The sequence below is a fragment of the Arachis hypogaea genome, chromosome 18, assembly GCF_003086295.3.
Source record: "Arachis hypogaea cultivar Tifrunner chromosome 18, arahy.Tifrunner.gnm2.J5K5, whole genome shotgun sequence".
NCBI lineage: Eukaryota > Viridiplantae > Streptophyta > Magnoliopsida > Fabales > Fabaceae > Arachis > Arachis hypogaea.
Window position 1 is genome coordinate 61,349,062 of NC_092053.1, and position 24,543 is coordinate 61,373,604.

General features: G+C 39.8%; 2 non-coding genes across 2 annotated transcripts; both read left to right on the top strand.

Annotated features, from left to right (window-relative positions):
* The first annotated feature begins 1,158 nt into the window (after positions 1-1,158).
* LOC112773654 (small nucleolar RNA R71) lies at positions 1,159-1,266 on the top strand. Its single transcript, XR_003188193.1, has one exon. It is a non-coding gene; the product is annotated as a small nucleolar RNA R71 (small nucleolar RNA).
* Positions 1,267-22,731: 21,465 nt separating this feature from the next.
* LOC112774964 (small nucleolar RNA R71) lies at positions 22,732-22,835 on the top strand. The gene has a single exon (XR_003189417.1). It is a non-coding gene; the product is annotated as a small nucleolar RNA R71 (small nucleolar RNA).
* Positions 22,836-24,543: the final 1,708 nt, after the last annotated feature.

Here is a 24,543-nt window from a genome sequence, read left to right on the forward strand (position 1 = left end):
AAAGATCATGGTGCCTATGGTACAAGGTATTATGAACTTTCCAGGATCCTGTCTCTTCTGAGGCAATGTCAGTTGATCCAGATCACTTAGTTCATTGATGAACAAGGGAGGTTCAACTTCCCAAGCATCAATGCCAAATAATTTGGCATTCAGCTTCATGATTGCACCAAGAAACTTGGCAGTTTGCTCTTCAGTAACATCCTCATTCTCTTCAGAAGAGGAATACTCATCAGAGCTCATGAAGGGCATAAGGAGGTTCAATGGAATCTCTATGGTCTCTAGATGAGCCTCAGAGTCCTTTGGTTCCTCAGAGGGAAGCTCCTTATTGATCACTGGACATCCCAGGAGGTCTTCCTCCTTGGGATTCACGTCCTCTCCTCTCCTCACAGGTTCGGCCATGGCGCTTATGTCAATGGCCTTGCACTCTCCTTTTGGATTCTCTTCTGTATTGCTTGGGAGAGTACTAGGAGGGATTTCAGTGATCCTTTTACTCAGCTGGCCCACTTGTGCTTCCAGATTTCTAATGGAAGACCTTGTTTCATTCATGAAACTTACAGTGGCCTTAGATAGATCAGAGACTAGATTTGCTAAATTAGAAGCATTTTGTTCAGAGTTCTCTGTCTGTTGCTGAGTTGATGATGGGAAAGGCTTGCTATTGCTAAACCTGTTTCTTCCACCATTATTAAAGCCTTGTTGAGGCTTTTGATCCTTCCATGAGAGATTTGGATGATTTTTCCATGATGAGTTATAGGTGTTTCCATAAGGTTCACCTAAATAATTCACCTCTACTATTGCAGGGTTCTCAGGATCATAAGCTTCTTCTTCATAAGAAGCCTCTTGAGTACTGTTGGATGCAGCTTGCATTCCATGCAGACTCTGAGAAATCATATTGACTTGCTGAGTCAATATTTTATTCTGAGCCAATATGGCATTCAGAGTATCAACTTCAAGAACTCCCTTCTTCATAGGCGTCCCATTACTCACAGGATTCCTTTCAGAAGTGTACATGAACTGGTTATTAGCAACCATGTCAATGAGTTCTTGAGCTTCTGCAGGCGTTTTCTTTAGGTGAATGGATCCACCTGCAGAAGTGTCCAGTGACATCTTTGATAGCTCAGATAAACCATCATAGAATATATCCAGGATGGTCCATTCTGAAAGCATGTCAGAAGGACACTTTTTGGTCAACTGTTTGTATCTTTCCCAAGCTTCATAGAGGGATTCACCTTCTTTCTGTCTGAAGGTTTGAACATCAGCTCTAAGCTTGCTCAGCTTTTGAGGAGGAAAGTACTTGGCTAAGAAAGCCGTGACCAGCGTATCCCAAGAGTTCAGGCTGTCTTTGGGTTGAGAATCCAACCATAATCTAGCTCTGTCTCTTACAGCAAAAGGGAAAAGCATGAGCCTGTAGACTTCAGGATTTACTCCATTAGTCTTAACAGTATCACATATCTGCAAGAACTCAGTTAAGAACTGAAAAGGATATTCAGATGGAAGTCCATGAAACTTGCAGTTCTGCTGCATCAGAGAAACTAATTGAGGTTTCAGCTCAAAATTGTTTGCTCCAATGGCAGGAATGGAGATGCTTCTTCCATGTAAATTGGAATTAGGTGCAGTAAAGTCACCAAGCATCCTCCTTGCATTATTATTATTTTCGGCTGCCATATCCTTTTCCTGTTCAAAAATTTCTGAAAGGGTATCTCTGGATTGTTGTAATTTAGCTTCTCTCAATTTTTTTTTTCAGAGTCCTTTCAGGTTATGGATCTGCTTCAACAAGAATGTTCTTGTCCTTGCTCCTGCTCATATGACAAAGAAGAGGGCGCACAAAAATAATAATAATAATATGGGTCCTTTATACCACAGTATAGGGATCCCTTTGTGAGTGGAAGAAAAGAGGGGGAGACAAAGAATGTAATGTAATGGAAGAAACACATCTGTGAGGAGGGTTGAGATGCGAGATGAGATGTTAGGATATGAATGAATAAATAGAATAAGATGGGAGAGAGAGAATTTTTTGAAAATATTTTTGAAAAAGAGTTAGTGATTTTCGAAAATGGTTTTTGAAAAATGTTAGTAATTTTCGAAAATTTTTGAAATCAAAAATAAAAAATAAAATTAATTAGTTAATTAAAAAGAAATTTTTGAAAAAGAGGGAAGATATTTTCGAAAATTAGAGAGAGAGAGTTAGTTAGGTAGTTTTGAAAAAGTTAAGAAACAAACAAAAAGTTAGTTAGTTAGTTGAAACAAATTTTGAAAAGATAAGAAGTTAGGAAGTTAGAAAAGATATTTTGAAATCAAATTTTTGAAAAAGATAAGATAAGAAGATATTTTTGAAAAGATATGATAGAAATTAGTTTTTGAAAAAGATTTGATTTTTAAAATCACAATTAATGACTTGATTCACAAGAAATCACAAGATATGATTCTAGAACTCAAAGTTTGAATCTTTCTTAACAAGCAAGTAACAAACTTGAAATTTTTGAATCAAAACATTAATTGATTAGTTATTTTCGAAAATTTTATATAAAAATAAGAAAAAGATTTTTGAAAAATATTTTTGGAATTTTCGGAAATAACTAATAATTTTGAAAAAGATTTGATTTTTGAAAAAGATTTTGAAAAAGATAAGATTTTCAAATTGAAAATTTGATTTGACTCTTAAGAAACAACTTGATTTTAAAAATTTTTGAAAAAGTCAATCCAAATTTTCGAATTTGATGAGAGAAAAAGGGAAAGATATTTTTTTGATTTTTTTTTGAATTTTTATGATGCAAGGGAAAAACAAGAAAAATGATGCAATGCATGAAATTTTTAGATCAAAACAATGAATGCATGCATGAATGCTATGAATGTCAAGATGAACACCAAGAACACTATGAAGAATATGATGAACATCAAGAACATATTTTTGAAAAATTTTTAATGCAAAGAAAACATGCAAGACACCAAACTTAGAATTCTTTAATGCTTAGACACTAAGAATTCAAGAATGCATATGATAAACATGAAAAGACACAAAACAAAAAATCATCAAGATCAAACAAGAGGACTTACCAAGAACAACTTGAAGATCATGAAGAACACTATGAATGCATGAAATTTTCGAAAAATGCAAGATGCATATGCAAGTGACACCAAACTTATGATATGACTCAAGACTCAAACAAGAAATACAAAAATATTTTTGATTTTTATGATTTTCTAATTTTTTTTTAGATTTTTATTTTATATTTTTTGAAAAATTCTTTTGAAAAAGAAAAAAAAAGGAATTCCAAAATTTTTAATATGAATTCCAGGAATCTTATGCTCTAAAGCTCCAATCAAAGGGTCAGGCATGACTTAATAGCCAGCCAAGCTTTAGTATGTAACTCAGACATGACACGCCTGACATTCCTTACATTCAACAGCCAATTGGCTAAGAAAGATAAAGAAGCTCTTCTCTTGAGTACAAGAATTGAGACATGGCTTTACAGCCAGCCAGGCTTCAACATGCTTCATGAAACACTAGAATTCATTCTTAAAAATTCTGAAGCCATAGAATAATTTATTTTTGAAAACATTTTTTTTTTCGAAAACAAAAGAAAAATTTTTGAAAGATTTTTGAAAAAATTTTTGAAAACAAAACAAAAAGAAAATTACCTAATCTGAGCAACACGATGAACCGTCAGTTGTCCAAACTCAAACAATCCCCGGCAACGGCGCCAAAAAACTTGGTGCACGAAATTGTGATCTCCAGGCTCGAACAAATCCTGGTAATGGCTCCAAAGCTTGGTGCTCTGATCTTAATTCATGATTGTCACAACTTCGATACAACTAACCAGCAAGTGTACTGGGTCGTCCAAGTAATACCTTACGTGAGTAAGGGTCGAATCCCACGGAGATTGTTGGTATGAAGCAAGCTATGGTCACCTTGCAAATCTCAGTTAGGCAGATATAAATTGGTAATGGTGTTTTCGAATAATAAATAATAGAATAGGGATAGAGATACTTATGTAAATCATTGGTAGGAATTTCAGATAAGCGAATGGAGATGCTTTCGTTCCTCTGAACCTCTGCTTTCCTGCTATCTTCATCCAATCAGTCTTACTCCTTTCCATGGCTGGCTTTATGCAAGGGCATCACCGTTGTCAGTGGCTACATCCCCTCCTCTTAGTGAATAATATGCTCACGCACCCTGTCACGGCACGGCTATTCATCTATCGGTTCTCGATCATGCTGGAATAGGATTCACCCTCCTTTTGCGTCTGTCACTAACGCCCAGCACTCGCGAGTTTGAAGCTCGTCACAGTCATTCAATCATTGAATCCTACTCAGAATACCACAGACAAGGTTTAGACCTTCCGGATTCTCTTGAATGCCGCCATCATTCTAGCTTACGCCACGAAGATTCTGGTTAGGAGATCTAAGAGATACTCATTCTAGCTTAATTCATGTAGAACAGAAGTGTTTGTCAGGCACGCGTTCATAAGGGAGAAGGATGATGAGCGTCACACATAATCATCACCTTCATCACGTTCTTGGGTGCGAATGGATATCTTAGAAGCGAAACAAGAAGAATTGAATAGAAAACAGTAGTACTTTGCATTAATCTTTGAGGAACAGCAGAGCTCCACACCTTAATCTATGGAGTGTAGAAACTCTACCATTAAAAATACATAAGTGAAGGTCCAGGCATGGTCGAGATGGCCAGCCCCCTAAAACGTGATCAAAGGATCATAAGGTAATCCCAAGATGCCTAATACAATAGTAAGAGGTCCTATTTATAATAAACTAGCTACTAGGGTTTACATGAGTAAGTATTTGATGTATAAATCCACTTCCGGGGCCCACTTGGTGTGTGTTTGGGCTGAGCTTAAGTGTTGCACGTGCAGAGGCCATTTGTGGAGTTGAACGCCAGTTTTTGTGCCAGTTTGGGCGTTCAACTCTGGTTTTGGATCCTTTTCTGGCGCTGGACGCCAGATTTGGGTAGAAAGCTGGCGTTGAACGCCAATTTACGTCGTCAATTCTTGGCCAAAGTATGGACTATTATATATTTCTGGAAAGCCCTGGATGTCTACTTTCCAACGCAATTGGAAGCGCGCCATTTCGAGTTCTGTAGCTCCAGAAAATCCACTTTGAGTGCAGGGAGGTCAGAATCCAACAGCATCAGCAGTCCTTTTTCAACCTCTGAATCTGATTTCTGCTCAAGTCCCTCAATTTCAGTCAGAAAATACCTGAAATCACAGAAAAACACACAAACTCATAGTAAAGTCCAGAAATGTGAATTTAACACAAAATCTATTAAAAACATCCCTAAAAGTAACTAGATCCTACTAAAAACATACTAAAAACAATGTCAAAAAGCGTATAAATTATCCGCTCATCAAAAACCAAATTCATCAAAAGGTCGACCAAACGAGGATTGAACCCAATTTCTACAAATCGGCAAAAATGAAAACAGAATAATGCAAGAAGTTATCGAAAGTGATCCAGAGAAAAGACCTGACGAGGTCTTAATAAAATGGATTGCTAAATAATAACTTAAAGACTAGCCGACATCAAGAAGTAACCAAAGTTATAAGTAAGTCCCTGGAAAGAGGTCTGGCCAACCCTATAAAAGAGGATTGCTATAACTTAGAAGAGATCGACATGACGAAGTCGGTCTCCTACAAAGCGTAAAAGTTATGAAAGTAATTCCTGAAAGAGACCTGAACAAGGTCCAAGAAAGAGGATTACAAAAATAACTTAGAAGAGATCGACATGACAAAGTCGGTCTCCTACAAAGCGTAAAAGTTATGAAAGTAATCCCTGAAAGAGACCTGAACAAGGTCCAAGAAAGAGGATTACAAAAATAACTTAGAAGAGATCGACATGACGAAGTCGGTCTCCTACAAAGCGTAAAAGTTATAAAAGTAATCCCTGAAAGAGACTTGAACAAGGTCCAAGAAAGAGGATTACAAAAATAACTTAGAAGGGCCCGACGTGGCGAAGTCGGCCTAAAACATAAAAGTTATAAAAGTAATCCCTGAAAGAGACTCGAGCAGGGTCCAAAAAAGTGGATTACAAAAATAACTTAGAAGGGCCCGACGTGGCGAAGTCGGCCCAAAACATAAAAGTTATAAAAGTAATCCCTGAAAGAGACTCGAGCAGGGTCCAAAAAAGTGGATTACAAAAATAACTTAGAAGGGCCCGACGTGGCGAAGTCAGCCCAAAACATAAAAGTTATAAAAGTAATCCCTGAAAGAGACTCGAACAGGGTCCAAAAAAGTGGATTACAAAATAACTTAGAAGAGCCCGACGTGACGAAGTCGGCCCAAAACATAAAAGTTATAAAAGTAATCCCTGAAAGAGACTTGAACAAGGTCCAAGAAAGAGGATTACAAAATAACTTAGAAAGACCCGACATGACGAAGTTGGTCTCCATAAAATGCTAAAGTTATAAAAAGTAATACTTGGCAGAGACCTCATAAAGGGCCCAAACAAAACAGGATTACTAGAAATAACTTCAGAAGCCTCAAAGGAATCAAAGCAGGAAATACAAGGGCAATCCAAAGAGGTCGGGCAACAAGGCTCCTGCACTACCAAAAACCTAAAATGGGTACCGAGGTAGATAAAGACCGACATGATATTAAAGGCATGAAGTTATAATAAGAACAAGCTCAAAGAGGCTACCTAAGTCAGCCCCAAGAACTTGGAAGCTATTTCTTGTTTTTCAAATAATAAGTTTCTAAACAAGCAACTAAAAGAGTGTCAACAGTCATCAAAAGACCATTTACAAAAATATAAAGTTCAAAAGCCTGCAAACAGGGCCATACGCAAATATACCAAGAATAAATAAAGAGGATCCAGAGGTTTCCCAGAAGCTGCATCAACATGGTGTGAAGGAGGACGAGTCTGGAGGGGCACAAAATCCACTGTCCATCCTCCCGGTTCAAGATTTGACAGTCAGGTTCTGACTCAATTCCGGCTGAAGGAGCTGAAGGAGTCGGCACGACAGAAGCCTTGGCAGCAGGCGCAGGAGGAGGTTCAACATCATCATCATCAGGGTTGTCAGGGACAATCTTACCGTCCCTCACAACATTGTCAAGACTAAAGAGAGTAAGGTCGAGCTTGGGTGCCAGAACCCGAACCTGCTCCCTTAAGTTCTCATAAGCAGCAGTCACGCTGCCCACAAGGTGACCCTGGAGCTCGGTATAATCATCCCGGACAGTCTCCAACTCACTCCTTAGACGCACCACTTCTCTATAGGCCAAAACATAGCTATCCTTGTGCCTCAACACTGTGTCTTCAGCCAAAATTCACAAAAGCCGCCAAGGCCACAAAACTAGCCTTTTCACCCTCTAATTCTTTCTCCATCTTCGCCAACTTTACCTCCAGCTCCTCCTTCAAACCCCTTATTCTATCAAACTCCGACTTAGCCTCCATCATGAAAGATTTTGTAGCATGAACCGGGATACCCTGAGCAGTTCGAAAAAGAGCCGCACCCATATGAGCCATCTTCACACTACTTCTGGTTATGAACTCTAGGTGATGAAGAATGGACACATCATCCATTGGAAGACCTCCATAGGGGGCAATCTGCTGGTCGACAAACTCGACGGCATCAAAGTTAGGGGCATCAAGGTTAAAGGGCTAAGATGTTTTTTGCTTTTTCAGAGGAGGAGCGCCAGAAGCAGCAGCTGAAGTTTGTGGAGGGTCAGCCAGACGAACCCGGGGAGTGGGGATCACCCTCTTTGGCCCGGGTGAACTCGGCACGGGTGGCTTCACCTGAACCTGAGAAGATCCCTCTCCTGCCACCTTGGCCGACATGTTTTTAGCAGCAGCAGCCTTCCTTGCCTTCTTAAAGGCCTTCTGATGAGCGGATAATTTATATGCTTTTTGGCATTGTTTTTACATAGTTTTCAGTATGATTTGATTAGTTTTTAGTATATTTTTATTAGTTTTTAAATAAAAATCACATTTCTGGACTTTACTATGAGTTTGTGTGTTTTTCTGTGATTTCAGGTAATTTCTAGCTGAAATTGAGGGACTTGAGCAAAAATCAGATTCAGAGGCTGAAGAAGGACTGCAGATGCTGTTGGATTCTGACCTCCCTGCACTCAAAGTGGATTTTCTGGAGCTACAGAAGTCCAAATGGCGCGCTCTCAATTGTCTTGGAAAAGTAGACATCCAGGGCTTTCTAGAAATATGTAATAGTCCATACTTTACGCGAGTTTAGATGATGCAAACTGGCGTTCGACGCCAATTCTCTGCCCTATTCTAGAGTTAAACGCCAGAAACAGGTTGCAAAGCAGAGTTAAACGCCAGAAACAGGTTACAAACTGGCGTTCAACTCCAAGGAAGACCTCTACACATGAAAGCTTCAATGCTTAGCCCAAGCACACACCAAGTGGGTCCCAAAAGTGGATTTTTGCATCATTTACTCATTTTTGTAAACCCTAGTAAGTAGTTTAGTATAAATAGGACTTTTTACTATTGTATTTACATCTTTGGATCATTTTTTACATCTCTGGACATTTAGTTCTTAGATCATGAAGGCTGGGCATTCGGCCATGCCTGGACTTTGTTCTTATGTATTTTCAACGGTAGAGTTTCTACACACCATAGATTAAGGTGTGGAGCTCTGCTGTTCCTCATGAATTAATGCAAAGTACTACTGTTTTTCTATTCAATTCAAGCCTATTTCTTCTCTAAGATATTCATTCGCACACAAGAACATGATGAATGTGAGGATTATGTGACGCTCATAATCATTCTCACTTATGAACGCGTGCCTGAGAAACACTTCCGTTCTACATGTAAACAAGCTTGAATATGTATCTCTTAGCCTTCTGATCGTGAGATCATAGTCTTCGTAGTATAGGCTAGAACTATTGGCGGCCATTCTTGAGATCCGGAAAGTCTAAACCTTGTCTGTGGTATTCCGAGTAGGATCCGAAAAGGGATGGCTGTGACGAGCTTCAAACTCGCGAGTGCTGGGCATAGTGACAGACGCAAAAGGATTACTGAATCCTATTCCAGTATGATCGAGAACCGACAGATGATTAGCCGTGCGGTGACAGTGCATCTTGGACCATTTTCACTAAGAGGACGGGAAGTAGCCATTGACAACGGTGATGCCCAACATATAGCTTGCCATAGAAAGGAGTATGAAGGATTGGATGAAGACAATAGGAAAGCAAAGATTCAGAAGGAACAAAAGCATCTCCATACGCTTATCTGAAATTCTCATCAATGAGTTACATAAGTATCTCTATCTTTATTTGACGTTTTATTTATCTTTTAATTATTAAAACTCTATAACCATTTGAATCCGCCTAACTGAGATTTACAAGGTGACCATAGCTTGCTTCAAGCCAACAATCTCTGTGGGATCGACCCTTACTCACGTAAGGTTTATTACTTGGACGACCCAGTGCACTTGCTGGTTAGTTGTGAGAAGTTGTGACAAAGAACTAAGATTATGAACGTGCGTCTCCAAGTTTTTGGCGCTGTTACCAAAGAATGAACGGTCACGATTTCGTGCACCAAGTTTTTGGCGCCGTTACCGGGGATTGTTCGAGTTTGGACAACTGATGGTTCATCTTGTTGCTCAGATTAGGTAATTTTATTTTTAAGCTTTTTATTTTTATTTTTTTATTTCTATTTTCGAAAAAATTTTCAAAAAAAAAAATATTTCTATGAAATAAAGAAATTATTCTATGGCTTCAGAATTTTTATGAATGAATTCTAGAGTTTCATGATGATTTGTTGAAGTCTGGCTGGCTGTAAAGCCATGTCTAAGTCTTTTGGACCGAGGTTTCAACTACATTAGAGAAGAGCTTCTTTGTCTTTCTCAGCAATTTAGCTTTTGTATGTAATGATCTGCTAAAGCTTGGCATCAGGTTTGTGCCTCTGTTGGGGTGTTGAACGCCCAGGTTCTACCCCCTTGACTGGCGTTCAACGCCAGCTTCAGGCTCCCTGCATGGTGTTCAATGCCAGCAATGTGCTCCCTAGCTGGCGTTCAACGCCAACAAGGTCTCTGCTCCAAGGTGTTTTATTTCCAGCTTTGACTGTTTCTATTTCTGTTCTAACTATTGCACATGATCACAAACTTAAACAAATATGAAAATTAAACTGAAATAACTTAAATAAACTTAAAGAAAAATAGGAAAACATTAATTATTGATGGGTTGCCTCCCAACAAGCGCTTCTTTAACATCACTAGCTTGACAGTTAGCTCCTTACGGAGATGGATAGGGGCTCAGAATTTTACCGCTTACAGTGAACTTCTTACCTGTGCTCTCATGGATAAGTTCCACATGTTCCAGAGACAAGATCCTGTTCACAGTGTGTGGAATGACTAGATTGTCTGTAAAGACGACTCTCATGCCAGGTGAGAGGCCTTCAGTAGAGATTTTCTTATCCCTCTAGCCTTTAGGTACTTTCTTCTTAGTACCTTTGTTCTCAGTGCTTGATAATGGCTGCCCAACACCGAACTTAGAATTGGTGTCTGGGGGATCTGTATAACTTTGCACTGAGAGAGAGGGTTGGAACACTAAGTATTGCACAACTATTTCTCTGTTGTCAGAGGGAGAGTTAGGGTTAGGTATCCTGAACAAGATGTAGTCCTCCCATAACTGTAGAATCAACTCTCCCTTTCCTACATCAATGATGACATTGGTAGTGGCTAGGAAGGATCTTCCAAGGATGATGGATTCATCCTCTTCCTCCCCAGTATCCAAGATTATGAAATTTGCAAGGATGTAAAGGTTCTCAACCTTTACTAAGACATTATCTACACGACCATAAGCCTTTTTCATTGACTTGTCTGCCATCTCTAGTGAGATTCTTATAGCTTGTACCTCAAAGATTTCCAACTTCTCTAATACAGAGAGTGGCATAAGGTTTATGCTTGACTCTAGGTCACACAGAGCCTTGTCAAAGGTAATGGTGCCTATGGTGCAGGGAATCAGGAAGTGTCTGGGATCCGAAAACTTCTGAGGTAGTTTCTGCTGAACCAAGGCATTGAGTTCCTTGGTGAGTGACGATCGGATTTTTGATGGTTTAGAATTTCACTAATGAAATCTCGTTGTAAAGTATAGTTTCTAAACCAATCACTAATCCTTTCATACAAAAGGTTGTTTGTCACTAGTACAAACCCCTAAAACTTATAAACCGAAGTATTGGACCTCGGGTCGTTCTCCCTAGGAATTACAATGAAGTGTCTTGTTATTGGTTATGAGTTATTTTGGGGTTTTGGATAAGAAGCATGAAAAGTAAATGGCAATGAAAATAAACTAACAACTATAAAAGGCTCTTGGAAAGGTGTGAGAACTAGAAGTTCTATCCTAGTTATCCTTCTCACTTGTGATGAGAATTGTTCATTGCTACCACTTAGTTAACCCTTACTAATTAAAGGAAAGTCAAGTGGATGAATTGACTTGAGCCACAAGTCCTAGCCAACTCCCAAGGAAAGACTAGCTTTAGTGCATTCCAAACCAATTAGCAATCTCTCCAATTATCAATCAACAAAGGAATTAGATAACTCAAGTATCACTAATTACTTTACCTAGGTCAAGAGGAACAAAATCTACACCAAAACTAAAAGAGACATTTCAACAAACACATAAAGTGCAATAGAAGTAAACATTATTATTTGCAAGAATTAAAGGAATCTACAACTACAAAGGTAAGAGATCAACAATAGAAAAGCAAAGAAGACACATTTATTATGAATTACCTCTTATTGAATTGAAAGAAAATGGGATGAACAATACTAGATCTACAACAAAGTATAAGAACAACATGAAGGAAATTGCAATAAAAGAATGGAAGAAGAATCAATGTCATTACAAGGGATTGAGATGTAGAAGTAGAAGAACATGAATCTAAATCTAGACCTAAGAACTAAACCTAATCCTAATCCTAATTCTAGAGAGAAGTGAGAGCTTCTCTCTCTAAAACTAAAGTGATTAGTTAGTTGGAAGTGATGTTATAGTAGTGAATCATCAAAAGTTGTGATCCCCTTAATCCTTCATCCTTTTATTCCTTTCCCTTAGCAATTTGGCGCCAAAAATGGGTTCAGAAACCCTCTCAAATCGCCAGGCACGTGTTGCATTAATGAGGTCATGTGCCATCATCGGCGCGTGCGCGCATGGTATGCGTGCGCGTCCCTGGTCGATTCTGCAATGTGCGCGTGAGCGCCTTGTGCGCGTGCGCGTGCATGGCTGACTTTGCTTCTTTGACTTTTTATGCTTCTCTCCACTTGTATGCTTCCTTCCTTGCTTCCTTTGATCCATGCCTATCCTACTTCAATCCTGGAATCACTAGCAAACACCTCAAGGCATCTTATGGAATCAAAGAAGAACTAGAATTCATCAAAATAAGGCTTAGAAAGCATGTTTTTACACTTAAGCACGAATATGGGAGAGATAACAAAATCATGCTAATTCCTAGGCTAAATGTGACAAAAGGTTATCAAAATACTCTGAATTCAATGCAAAACAAACCGTCAAATTGGGGTTTGTCAACCTCCCCACACTTAAGCCTTAGCATGTCCTCATGCTAAAATAAGAAGGAACTAAGGGTTATGACATTTATTGAATGCAACTAAACTATATGAGTCCTATCTAAATGCAACTATCTAAAGCAATTGGAAATGCTTAGTTCAAACTAATCAATTCCCAAGAGGGCATGTGTAAGCACAAGAGCTAGGCAATAGGGACTAAGTCCAAACCACAATTGTATTGAATTGTCAAAAAGGAGTTTAAACTTGCAAGAATATAGATAATATGGGTTAACACATGTGATTGAACTTTTGAACCCTCACCGGATGTGTATCCGCTCTATTCACTCAAGTGTTTAAGGGTTATTTCACTCAATTCTCTTCTAATCATGTTTTCCAAAATTTGATTTTCTTCTAACAATCAACACTTATTCAATGTATGCATACATTCATCATGAGGTCTTTCATTTAGGTTGTAATGGGGTTAGGGTCAAGGTAGGATCATTTATGGTCAAGTGGACTAGGATTTGAATCTTTGGTTAGCATAGACTTTCCCACTTAACCTATTTAATGACCTATACAAATGCGAGCTATTCTAACTACCCATTTTTCACTTTTTCTTACATACTCACGCATTTTCTTTTCATTTCACAACACTTATGCATTGATTCTTATTGGGCTTCACCTTGGGGCATTTTGTCCCCTTTATTGCTTTTCCCTTTTTTTTTTTCTCATTTTATTTTTCTTTTCATCATTTTTTTCTTTCCTTTATATGCATTTTTTTCTTTTTTTTTCTCTTCTTTCAAACTAAATACAAGAACATCAATGCATAAGGTCTCTACATTTGATCAATACGTGAATATGTGCCCAATTCCTAAACATAAAAGTGTGTTGCCCCTTTTTATCCCATCCAATGTTCCCAAGCCTCACCAACTTGAATAATACACACTCTCACTAGCCTAGGCTAATCAAAGATCCAAACAAGGACTTTTCATTGGTTTTCCGCCTTGGGCTTGTAATGAGCTAAAATAAGAATGAGTTGGTTAAGCATAGGCTCAAAATTGGCTAACAATGGAGAGTAAAAGGTTGGCTATTTAGGCAAGTGGCTAATGAAAGAATGGCCTCAATCATATAAATGCACAAACACAAGAAAATAAATGGATATATAGAATCAAGCAAATCAAGGATCACAATCATGGAAAGAGAACAGTTTCACACAAGAATGGAAAATAAGTGGGTATAAAATGTAACCACATCAATAGGCTCAAGTCTCACAAGCTTGTGTTCTCAATTCAATACATGCTTCACAAGGTATGAAATTCAAGCAAGTTTCAAAAATTCCTTTTCAATCAATTAGGTTGATGCCCTATATTTAAACTTCTTGAAAAATCTCAATGTTTGACTAAGCATTGTTGTGATTGAAAAATTCAAAAATTTTCCAAAAATTTTCCTTAGTTTACCCTTTTCTTTTTCACTCAAAACCAATTTCTTATGCAAAAAGGGTGACTAAGTTTCACTTAAAATATGATTTCTAATCACAACCACAGACTAAAAGGAAGAATATATAAAAGAAGATATGCAAAAATGTATAAATAAAAATCCAACTAAAATACAGAATCTATCATCCAAAATATCTAAAAATATCCAAAAGCATCAAAATATCTAAAATCCAAAATAAGCAATAAAAGTATCCAAAGCAAACTAGAAATGCATCAAAATATATACAAAAATGTGCAAAATGAGATAACTAGGCCGAAAAGTTCACCGGTTCCCAAATAATGCTACCGGTGCCCTCCCCACACTTAAAATTAAGCATCGTCCTCGATGCTAAACCGGAGGATCAGTGGGAGGTACAACGATAGGCTCTGGCTCTGACTGTGGCTGTGGGACCGGCTGAGTCTCCTGTGTCTGAGGTGGTGCCTCCATGTGTGCTGGCGCTGTAGTGTCAGGGGCATCCTGCTGAGCTGGTGCCTCCGCGTCCTCCTCCTGATGATCCTGCTCATCGGAGGCCGGAGAATCGGGAAGCGGAGGTAGCTCAGCGCCTAGAGAGATAAGTGCCTGGTCCATCCGATCCAAACGGCGTCTGACATGGTGTCGCTCTCGCTCTAAGAACCGGAAGAGACGCTGGACCAGGAGATAGGTAGGCTCAGGTGCTGCTGGAGGGTCTGTAGATGGTGGAGGAGCTGCGGCTGTAGAAGATGATGGGCCAGCTGCAGGGGCTGGTGGTGAAGGTGTCCCTATGACAGCCCTAGCCCGAGAGCGGCGGCTAGCAGGTGGCTTCTCGTGCACCCAAACACCCCAGGGGATAGTAATCTCCCTGTCATCTGCATCAGCTGGTGGTGGTCGCACATCATCATCTGACCACGGGACATCAGCTAAGGCCGCCATACTCGTGACCAATGTAGGAAACGGAAGTAGGCCACGAATATGCGCCCGCCACATGCACTGTCGGATAAGTCTAGGGAAGGAGACATCCTTCCCCTCCATAACACACCCGATCAGCAGAAGCATCTCCATGGGGACCTCAGAAAAGTGGGTGGTAGGCAGGACGTAGTGGGTGAAGATCATCTGCCAAGTCTTGGCCTCCCTAGTCAAATGAGTGAATAACATCCCCTTTGGCTTGGTGTTGCCCGCATCCATAACCCATGAAGCCTCCGGTATCCCAATCACGCGCCGAAGCGCCTCATAATCAAAAGTCATGGTATGGATGGCTATCTCAGCCTGATGATGGGCACACTGGTCATGCGGAATGTATCGGCAATGTAATGCCTCCCCAATGGCGGCCTCGGTGAGCATAATCTCTCTACCCCTCAGCTGAACTGAATCCAAGGTCGGACGGAAGAAGTTGCAGTAGAATTCCTTCACCCAAGATATATTAATGTCACCCAAATCCCGGTCAACAAAGTCAATACCTAACTCAAGGATCCGACCATTAATGCGCCGTCTCACATCATTAGGTAGGAGCAACTTCTTCTCAATATTTAGCTTCGTGGTTCGATATCTAGAGAACCGAAGCTCACAGTAGAGATTGGGGAATTTGCCAGGATTGGTAGAAGGCAACTGCTAATTCTCTTTATCCTCGTCCTGCAATGGATTCCTAGCATAGTTCTTGTAGATGGAAGGAATGGAGGGGGTAGAGTGTTTTCTCTTTTTAGAGGCGGTGGCTATGGCTTTGCCTTTATCCGACATCCTGAAAAAAAATGTGATAGAATATATAAAACATTTAGCATGTAACAAAGAAGACATGTTCAGGATACCATTATCAAAGAGCAATCATGATGTTGCACTGAATATGTAAAAGTGAACAAGTAAGCATAGGTGAATGAACCAAAACCGTAATCCTCATTAAAGATAACACCTCATATGCAAAAGGCACTAATATCATCATATTCATGAAAGAATTGTTAAAGAGGGTTAAAAGTGAGTGTAAGTAAAATGGTGAAAGAAATTAGTGAGTTAGAAAAGTGGATTAGTGATATGATGATATATAGGCTCAATTGAACGAGAAATTGCGGTTCATGTTCACGATGATTGTGCAAATCCGGGAAGTCAAAAAGGAAACGGAAATTTGCCCAAAACTGAAATAAAGATCAAAATGAAACTAATTTCCTTGAAAATCGGGCAGCATTCCGGCTTAAAATTGGACGTTCCCGGATAGCAGAATAGCACAAACAGTAAGAAAGCAGCATCAATTAAGCACAGCAGCAGTGGTACAGCATTCAGGCAACAAGAAGTGCATAAAAAGCAGTCCAAAATCAGCATACAACATTCAAACAGACAAACAGCAAGTAAGCACATACGGAGCACTTATCAGGCCTAGAATCCTCTATCCAGTCCTAGCTACCTAACCGCAAGTATTTTTAACTAATCCTAACATTCAACATTTGATTTTAGCTAACTAACATGCAATTCTAGGAACGAACATGAATGAACAAATAAAAAAAAGAAAAAATAGAAAAGAATTAACAGAAATGGAGCAGGAACCTGGGAGCCGGGAAAAACTGAAAATGGACAGTGGGGACTATGATAGGGCAGGGGCAGCGGAGACAGACTGGCACCGCCGTGAACGGTGGCACGGTGGTTTGAGAAACTGAAGGGCGGAGGGGCGGCGATGGTGAGAGGGTGAGTCGGTCAGAGGAGTAAGAGAGAAGGGACGAGAGAGAGAGAGGACGGCAGTGATGGTGGCGCGGAGGCGGAGACGGTGGCGCGGTGGGAGTTCGGCCGGGAGGAGGAAGAGAGGAGTGAGAGAGAGAGAGAGAATGGGTGGTGGTGAGAGGGGGAAGAGAAGGTGATGATGAGGGAGGGCGAGTCGCCGGCGGTGAAGATGGCGCGGCGGCGGCCGGTGTTGCTGCTGCGATGACAGTTGGGGCGAAGAGAAGAAGAAGATGAGGTTGAGGTGCGCGACTGCGCAGTGTGCTTCGCGAGTTAGGGTTATCCCCATTTTTGAATTGGCGCGCGCGCGCACCTTGCGCGTCCGCGCCCATTGAAAAAAACGTGGGTCCTATGCGTGCGCGTACAACGCGCTTAAGCGGGGATGAGCAGAAATAGGAAAGGACGCGTGCGCGTACCGTGCGCGCACGCGTGCATGGAGTTGGGCCAGGGGCTTAGAGTTGGCCCAACTCAGGCCTAACTCTCTGGAGAATGGCCTGGGAGTCGCGCCACTAGATTTGCGCGCACGCGGCAAGTACGCGTCCGCGTGCATTGAGGGGAATGGAGATCTACGCGTGAGCGTACAGTGCGCGTTAACGTGGGGTGGCATATTAGGCAGGGGCGCGTGCGCGTATCATGCGCGCACGCGTACATGAGATTGGGCCTGAGGCGTAGAATGGGCTTGAGGCACGCCCAACTCTCTGGTCCATGGCCTAGTTTGGTGGCACCACGCAGGGACGCGCGCGCGGCAAGTGCGCGTCCGCGTACATTGACGAATTTGTGAAATGGCGCGCTGGCGCGATGCGTGCGCTCGCGCAGATGGGGTTGGGCCTGGGGCCTAGAGCTAGCCCAGAAATGGCTTAACTCTCTGGGGTTAGGCCCAATCATTTGCAGCAGCAAAACGGCGCGGACGCGGCAGGTGCGCGTCCGCGCGATCTTCCAGGATCTAACAGTCGGCGCGCCCGCACGTAGTGCGCGTCTGCGCCCCGCCTTTTTTTTTTTTTTTTTTCAGAAGAACAACAAAAAAGCTTGCTGAGTGCTCCCCTTAGTGTCACAACTCTTATTCACTCAACCATCATACAATTCACAAAAATGCAATTTTTGATATTATTCATCTACTACTAAACACAACATGCATGTGACTAAGCTAACAATTAAATTGTACAAACAAATTTGTATGAAACATCCACCTACAATGGTAACTCAAATCACTTATTAGGCAAATTTAAAAGGGAATGGAAAGAGTTTACCATGGTGGGGTGTCTCCCACCTAGCACTTTTAGTTTAAGTCCTTAAGTTGGACATTTTGAGATGCTTATTGTCATGGTGGCTTATGTTTGTACTCATCCTTGAATCTCCAAGGATCTTTGCTCCTCAATTGGTTGACAGAATTTCCAACCATATTCATCAAACTTGGGCAAAGTTCTACCCAAGATAGGAGTCCCCATAGTTGGTCTTTACATAGCGAACCGGGATCCCATATCTTATCTTCACACCCATCTTCGATTCGATCTTCATACATTTTCTTTCCGGGTGGTTGACATAAGTGTGGTTGACATGTAGAATTCTCAAAGAAGCTTCCAAACAACTTCCTAGACCCATGCAATTTCGTTCTACACCAACCATTGTTCTTGAATGTTGAGCTTACAACCATCATGAGCTTAGAATGATGTTTCCATCCACTGCACAACTCTCTTATACTTTTAACTCCACAAAGAGCTCTAAGTTGACCATTATTTTCAATCAAACCATATTCAAGCGAGAAAGTGAAGCTTATGGATAAGAATTTTACCCACTTGAATGTTGTGTTGGATGATGACTCGGGAAGGGAGACCTCCCCACACTTAGACAATGCAAGGTCTACTTCCTTGTGCTCTTCTTTGTGTATTTCCACCTCTTTGCTAGCTTCCTCGATTTCAACCTTTCCCCTTTTATCACATAGCTTGGTGTTGTCTTCAAGAACTTTGATTTCTTGCCTAATGGGAGGTGGTTCAATTTTGGATAGAAATTCATTGATGAATAAATCCATTTCTTGGTCAACCTCTTCATATTCTTCAATTTCGATATACACCATGCCAACGTTTTTCTCTTGGTAGCTCTCTTTCTCATTGCTCACCAAGGGTATGGGAGGTTGTGCACACTCTTTTATACTTTCAACTCCCTGTCCAATGGGAGAGGATTCCATTGTAGAGAGAAATTCATCCATGATTGAATCCATCTCTTGATAAGCCTCTTCCAAGTCTCCAACGACGATATGCCTTGGGGGTTGCGCACCTTCCTCAACATCAATATCAAGCTTCTTGGAAGAGTTCTCCATGATGCTACATTCCCATGGACTTTCAACATCTCCGAGATCTTCAACCACTTCTCCCCTTTCTTCAATGATTATAGGTTCCTCTAGTTGCTCCAATACAAAATTTGACTCCTTTTTCTCCACCGAATTTTCCAATTTCACCCTCATGCTTTGCTCTTCTTTTGACTTTCCACATGTGGTCATGGAAGTACCTTGAGTATTCAAGCATTGGTGGGCTAAAGTGTGCACCGCCTTGGTTAAATTGGTCACAAACTCAAGTGTATCCCGTTTCATGGCTTCTTGTCCTTGAAGTAACAAGATGAGGGGCTCGTCTATTGGGGCTTGGGGTGAATAGGAAGGTTCATTATTTTGGAGAGAGGGTTCATGGTAGGAAGGTGGTTCTTCTTGGTAAAGGTATGGAGATGGTGATGGTTGAGGTAGTTCATGGTAGTAATCTTGATAGGGTTGTGGTGGTTCTAAAGGTTCTTGCTCATAATGGCCATAAAAATATGGTATGGATGATTGGTTATATGATGGATATGGATCATAGGGTGGTGCTTGGTGATGAGAGGCTTGTGAGAATGGCTGAGGTTCATGTTGAGGATGAGATTCATAGGCATATGATGGTGGTTGTTGAGTGTCACAAAAAGAATCATCATAGCCGCTAAGTTGGCATGCATTAGGATGGAAATTATACCTATAAGTATCCGGAGGTTGTTGCCAATAGGAGTGATCAATTCCTTGAGGCTCTTCCCATCTTTGTTGGTTCCATCTATGGTACATGTTGCCATTAAAGTCCACATTTCCTACAACACACTTAGAACCAAACTCAAAGCCAAAGTGGTGAGAATTCATAATGAGAGAACAAAATAAAACTAACAAAAATTAAGAAACAACAAAAGATAAACCTATTCACAATATTCACATATGTACAATAACCAATAACACAACACCATTGCAAATCCCCGGCAACGGCGCCATTTTGACGATCGGATTTTTGATGGTTTAGAATTTCACTAATGAAATCTCGTTGTAAAGTATAGTTTCTAAACCAATCACTAATCCTTTCATACAAAAAGTTGTTTGTCACTAGTACAAACCCCTAAAACTTATAAACCGAAGTATTGGACCTCGGGTCGTTCTCCCTAGGAATTACAATGAAGTGTCTTGTTATTGGTTATGAGTTATTTTGGGGTTTTGGATAAGAAGCATGAAAAGTAAATGGCAATGAAAATAAACTAACAACTATAAAAGGCTCTTGGAAAGGTGTGAGAACTAGAAGTTCTATCCTAGTTATCCTTCTCACTTGTGATGAGAATTGTTCATTGCTACCACTTAGTTAACCCTTACTAATTAAAGGAAAGTCAAGTGGATGAATTGACTTGAGCCACAAGTCCTAGCCAACTCCCAAGGAAAGACTAGCTTTAGTGCATTCCAAACCAATTAGCAATCTCTCCAATTATCAATCAACAAAGGAATTAGATAACTCAAGTATCACTAATTACTCTACCTAGGTCAAGAGGAACAAAATCTACACCAAAACTAAAAGAGACATTTCAACAAACACATAAAGTGCAATAGAAGTAAACATTATTATTTGCAAGAATTAAAGGAATCTACAACTACAAAGGTAAGAGATCAACAATAGAAAAGCAAAGAAGACACATTTATTATGAATTACCTCTTATTGAATTGAAAGAAAATGGGATGAACAATACTAGATCTACAACAAAGTATAAGAACAACATGAAGGAAATTGCAATAAAAGAATGGAAGAAGAATCAATGTCATTACAAGGGATTGAGATGTAGAAGTAGAAGAACATGAATCTAAATCTAGACCTAAGAACTAAACCTAATCCTAATCCTAATTCTAGAGAGAAGTGAGAGCTTCTCTCTCTAAAACTAAAGTGATTAGTTAGTTGGAAGTGATGTTATAGTAGTGAATCATCAAAAGTTGTGATCCCCTTAATCCTTCATCCTTTTATTCCTTTCCCTTAGCAATTTGGCGCCAAAAATGGGTTCAGAAACCCTCTCAAATCGCCAGGCACGTGTTGCATTAATGAGGTCATGTGCCATCATCGGCGCGTGCGCGCATGGTACGCGTGCGCGTCCCTGGTCGATTCTGCAATGTGCGCGTGAGCGCCTTGTGCGCGTGCGCGTGCATGGCTGACTTTGCTTCTTTGACTTTTTATGCTTCTCTCCACTTGTATGCTTCCTTCCTTGCTTCCTTTGATCCATGCCTATCCTACTTCAATCCTAGAATCACTAGCAAACACCTCAAGGCATCTTATGGAATCAAAGAAGAACTAGAATTCATCAAAATAAGGCTTAGAAAGCATGTTTTTACACTTAAGCACGAATATGGGAGAGATAACAAAATCATGCTAATTCCTAGGCTAAATGTGACAAAAGGTTATCAAAATACTCTGAATTTAATGCAAAACAAACCGTCAAATTGGGGTTTGTCAGTGAGCACTGGAGGTTCTTCCTCCAATGGCTCTATGCCAAACAACTTGGCATTCAGCTTCATCAGATTTCTTAGGTACCGAGCAACTTGCTCTTTCCTAGTTTCCTCTTCCTCATCAGAGGAGGAATACTCTGTAGATTCTATGATTTTCAACCAAGCATTCAAGGGAACTTCAATGGGCCCCTCATGAACCTTTGGTTCTATCAGTTCTTTAATTGGGAAGTTCTTAGTAGGCTGAGGGTTGCCAACTATCTCTATTGTGGCATTCAATTCCAGGACTTGTGTTTCTTTGGGCGTTGAACGCCCATCATGGATATCTTCACTTGCGTTCAACGCCCAGTAAGGTGCTCCTTACTAGCATTCAATGCCAGTGATGGTGGCTTGTTGGGCGTTGAATGCCCAGTAAGGTCTTCCTTACTGGCGTTTATCGCCAGTGATGGTGCCTCCTTGGGCGTGAACACCCAGTAAGGTCTTCCTTACTGGCGTTCAATGCTAGTAATGGTGCTTCTATGGGTGTTGAATGCCCAGTAAGGACTTCCTTACTGGCATTCAACTCCATTGCATCCTCTTCAGATTTGGCCTCAGCTTCTACAGTGATGGCCTTACATTCTTCTCTTGGATTCACTTAAGTTTTACTAGGAAGAGTGTTAGGAGGGGTTTTAGGGATTCTCTTGCTCAGTTGACCAACTTGTACCTCCAGATTTCTGATGGAGGACCTAGTTTCTATTATGAAACTGTGCGTGGTCTTAGAGAGTTCAGAGACTATGATTGCTAAGTCAGAAGGGGTCTGCTTAGAGGTCTTCATCTGCTGCTGAGAAGATGGGAATGATGGTCTGTTGTTGAACCTATTCTGGGTTCTTCCACCTTGATTATTATTGAAGCCTTGCTAAGGCTTCTGTTGATCCTCTCATGAGAGGTTAGGATGATTCCTCTATGAAGGGTTGTAGGTGTTTCCATAGGGTTCTCCCATGTAATTTACTTCTTCCATTGAAGATTGATCTGGATCATAAACATCTCCATCATAGGAGGTGTCTTAAGTGCTGCTAGTTGCAGCTTGCACTCCAGTCCGTGCTGAGAGATCATATTGACTTATTGAGTCAATATCTTATTCTGAGCCAATATGGCATTCAAAGTGTCAACTTCCAGGACTCCTTTCTTCTAAGCTACCCTATTGTTCACATGGTTCCTCTCAGAAGTGTACATAAATTGGTTGTTTGCAACCATTTTAATGAGTTACTGCGTCTCTTCAGGCTTTTTCTTCAAGTGGAGTGATCCACCAGTAGAATGATCCAAGAACATCTTGGATATCTTAGATAGGCCATCATAGAAGATTCCTAGGATAGACCATTCTGAGAGCATGTCAGGAGGACACCTCTTGATCAATTGCTTGTATCTTTCCCAAGCTTCATAGAGGGATTCACCTTCTTTTTGTCTGAAGGTTTGAACTTCCACCCTGAGCTTGCTCAGTTTTTGAGGTGGAAAGAACTTGGCCAAGAAAGCATTGACTAACTTTTCCAAGATTCTAGGCTTTCCTTAGGTTGAGAATTCAACCACATCCTAGCACTGCCTCTAATAGCAAAAGGGAAAAGCATAAGCCTGTAGACCTCAGGATCCACTCCATTGTTCTTAACAGTATCACAGATTTGCAAGAATTCAAATAAGAACTGATGTGGATCTTCCAGTGGAAGTCCATGGAACTTGCAATTCTGTTGCATTAGAGAGACTAACTGAGGCTTAATCTCAAAGTTATTTACTCTAATGGTAGGTATAGAGATACTTCTGCCATAAAGGTCAGAAGTTGGTGCAATGAAGTCACCAAGAACCTTCCTTGCATCTCCTCCATTGTTCTGTTCGGTTGCCATGTCTATATTCTCTGTTTCTTGTTTGAAAAGTTTTGAGAGATCTCTTCCAGAGTGTTGTCCCTTAACTTGTTGTAAACGCCTTCTTAGGGTCCTCTCAGGTTCAGGATCAGGATCAAAGAGAGGTTCTTTATCCCTGTTCCTGCTCATAAACAAGAAAAAGAAAACAAGAAAGAGGAAGAATGAGAGCTCTATGTTAAAGAATAGAGGACTCTCTGTGAGATGTGAAGAAGAAAGAAGAATGAAGATAGAGAGAAGGGAAGAAGAATTCGAATAAAAGGGGTTAGAGAATTCGAAAATTAAGAAGAGAAAAGAGAAACTAGAATTAAAATATTTTTGTTTTTCTTTTATTTGTTAATTGAAATTGAAAATAAAAGCTAATTAACTAAAAAGATTTGAAAATTGAATGATGAATTTCAAAAAAGAAGAGAGAGAAAGAGAAGAAAAGTTTTCGAAAATAAAAGAGAGAGGAATTAGTTAGGAAGTTTTGAAAAAGAAGAAAGAGAAAACAAGTAACTAATTAAGAAAGATTTGAAAATAAGATAAGATAGAACATTTGAAAAAGATTTGATTTTGAAATTTGAAATTTGAAATTTGAATTCTGAATTGGAAACAAGATAAGATAAAGATTTGAAAAAGATTTGGTTTTTGAAAAGATTTGATTTTGAAATTCAAATTTAAGATAAGATAAGATAATGATTTGAAATTTAATGAAAAATAACAAAAGATAAGATAAAGATTTGAAAAAAGTTTTGAATTTTAAATTTTAAAAGAAAGATTAGATAAGATAGAATCACAATTAAAAGAAAAGATTTTAAAAGATTTTAAAAAGATAAGATTTGAAATTTGAAATTTGAAATTAAGATAAGAGATAATCATTTTGAAATTAAAATTTGAACTTTTTTTTTGAAATTTTCGAAAATATTTTGAATAAAGATAGAAAAGATATTATTATTTTTATTTTTTGAATTAATGAAGAAAGAGAAAAACAACCAAAAGACACCAAACTTAAAAGTTTTAGATCTAAGACTCTAAATTTTCGAAAACTTAAAAAGAAAAACACCAAAAGACACCAAACTTAAAATTTTTAAGATCAAAATGAGAAAAGAAACAAGAAGAACTTGAATACCAAGAAAGAGCACTAACAAAATTTTAAAAAATTCAAAGGAAACAAAGTACACACAAGGGACACCAAACTTAAGAATTGACACTAGACTCAAACAAAAGACACTATTTTTGAAAATTTTTTGAAAAGAAAGCAAGAAAGTTCGAAACTTTTACAAGAACAAGAACAAAGACTCAAACAAAAA